Source organism: Pteropus alecto, unplaced genomic scaffold (genome assembly GCF_000325575.1).
Source record: "Pteropus alecto unplaced genomic scaffold, ASM32557v1 scaffold270, whole genome shotgun sequence".
In the NCBI taxonomy this organism is placed as follows: domain Eukaryota; kingdom Metazoa; phylum Chordata; class Mammalia; order Chiroptera; family Pteropodidae; genus Pteropus; species Pteropus alecto.
Window position 1 is genome coordinate 9,990,803 of NW_006430735.1, and position 2,773 is coordinate 9,993,575.

The following is a 2,773-nucleotide window of genomic DNA, read 5'->3' on the forward strand; positions in this document are numbered from 1 at the left end:
TTCCAGCACCAAATGGAGACTGGGGTGTCCCAAATGCTGATAGTTTTCCATAACTCCATGATCCCACTCTGAGGTTCCTGGTTGTCTACCATCTAAGGAAATGCTCATTTTTGTCTTCCTCCCTAATGCACATTGCTCCTTCTAGTAGTTTCTCAGTAGTATTCAGGTAGCACACCAGAAAATAAGTATACTCTGTAGAATTTCAATTTTCATATTTTACACACACACACACACACACACACACACACATACACACACATTTTCACATCAAATAAGAAGTATTATGCTCATGTGCCTCATGAGTTGTGTCGTAGCTGTGGGAAGAGAGGTTCTTTCTGTATTTGGCATTTACACTAAGTTCCTTCTGCTGCATCCTCCAATTTTGTCAGAGCATTAGAGCTGAAGGCTGTAGAGGCCTTTGGCAGAGCAATTCCCAGAGAAAACTAGGGAAATTCTAGAATAAAAATGAAGGTGTCTAAGTTTACAAGGAGTCTCTATGTGGGAACCTTGTTTATGAAATCTTACCACTCAACCGATCCAAACCAACAGGGCTGTCTTAAACATGCAAAATTATTCAATCAGAATATCAGGGTTCCCTTTATGTGGCATGCATAGGCAAATAAGCCCCCAGAACAACTACAGTTAAGATATTATCTGATATGGCCACAGTCATAAGGACAAACTTCAGGGATCAAGAACAGTAAGAGAAGTACTACCATGGCTGCAGGAATGGATTCTTGAGAAGTCGAGAATTCATAACCTAGGGCACCAAAGATTTTTTATTTATTTGCACTCTTTTCTCCTATCCTCTATACTACTTATCTCTTATGAGCTGACAAAACCATTACTTAAAAGATAGGACATCAGTATTGCACTGTTAAGTTCTCCTCTGAAATCTAAGAGTTTAGGTAACATGAATTACTGTCAGGGATGCTTTGTAATAAAACTAACAGTAAACTTCAAACCATGGGCAGGATACTGAATTTCTAAAAGATTTCTTTCAAGAGCGATATTAACATTTCATGTTATTAATAGCATTCATATGAGGATTCTCTCGTTCTCCACCTTATGCTTATGATCTCCCCAAATCTTCTCACAACTAAGTACTCTCTTATTATAAGAACTGGCAGGGCCCAGCTCCTGCTCTGACTTTATTTTGAATAGGAAGCCAACCCCAAATCTATCTTAGAAAGTCTACCAGCACCATAGCAAATGATGAAGTTAATTGTTTGAATATTGGCCCTGTCTAGCATAAGCTTTGAGATGGGTGTACCAAGAAATCCCAGAGCTTGCCTTTCTTTCTGCATTAATTTACAAGAATCGATTGCAGGATATAGCTTTAGTTGTTGCAAATATTGGGGAAGAGATGAAGATAGCTGATGTGGCTGAAAGAAAATGAGTGAACAAGAATTTATAAAAACTCAGAAAGTCATGAATCAAAGGAAATACTATGTGTACCTGCTATAAAAAAAAGTAAAATGTGCATGTTGTATTTATGTACATACATTTTAGTTTTAATACGACATTGTGATTAAATTCTTCCATGACTTCCATTTCCCTAAAAATTAAGTGAATATACTTTTAAAATGCTTTTCTGATCAGGCTTCCCATGATCTGGATCCAGTTTTCTTCCCAGAGGTAACAACAGTGTCTCACATCTCTCCCATATCTGGCCCTCTTACATATGTGTATTTCAGCCATATCGACCTTCATCCAGTTCCTCAAATATATTGCACTTCTCTCTTCTCTGGTCATTTCCCTCTGGAATATTTTCCCTAAAGTTTATACTTTGATTGACTAACTTCTACTCATGCTTCCAGGTTCCTGTTAGAGGCCATTTTCCTGATTTCCCTGTATGCTGCAGTTTTCTTTTCTATCTGCTCTCTATTCCCATAGTGCTTCTCCATCATAGCACTAATAGCAGGTGCCATGTTAATGACTGTCCCCTCTGGAGCAGAAACAAAAGATGATGTATGTCCTATGTAACTCTGTATCAGCTTGTTATTTTGTGATATCCTTAGTTGAGAATAGACACTGTCTGCCCTGCATGACTCAAACGCTTTAAAGAAAATACTCACTGATTATGGTCAGTGAAAATAATCTAGTTTAGAAAAGCAGGAGTCAGGCTACCATGCTTGTTGGAGCAGAAGGAAGTTTGTGTTTATGGAGTTTGATACATGTAAACTTTTTCTGTCCATCTCTCCTAGAATCAAGGTGGAAATTCTCAATTGCTGGGACTTAACAAAACAAAAGAAAAAAAACTATACAAAGTGAGGAGATCAGTGCAGGAATAATCAGAATACCATTTAATCTTATCTTGAACAGAGAATAAATGTCACTCTGTTAAAACTACCCTTGTGCCTAAAGCCATGCCACCCTGAACGTGCCTGATCCCGCCTGATCTCAGAAGCTAAGCAGGGTCGGGCCTGGTTAGTACTTGGATGGGAGACCACCTAAGAAGACCAGGTGCTATAGGCATAAAAAATAAAAAATAAGGGATTGTAAGCTGACAAGGTCCTTGCAATCTGTGAGGTCAACCAAGGGTTTCCTTCTCTAAAAAAAAACAAAACAAAACTACCCTTGTGACTAAATTCTTCCTCTCATTTTTGAATGTTTGGTCACTGTGATTAAAAATAACTAATTAATTAGAGTGAGGAAAGAGAGAAGAATATTCTCCATTACAATTAATTTCCTATAACAGTCTAGTGTCTAACATGGTGTTTTGTACATAATAGGCACTTGGTAAATATTGGTTGATTGAATTAATGCTGAA

The 2,773-nt window shown here is 37.8% G+C and overlaps 1 non-coding gene across 1 annotated transcript; it reads left to right on the top strand.

Moving 5' to 3' along the window:
* The first annotated feature begins 2,359 nt into the window (after positions 1 to 2,359).
* Positions 2,360 to 2,478, top strand: LOC112485161. Its single transcript, XR_003048367.1, has one exon. It is a non-coding gene; the product is annotated as a 5S ribosomal RNA (ribosomal RNA).
* Positions 2,479 to 2,773: the final 295 nt, after the last annotated feature.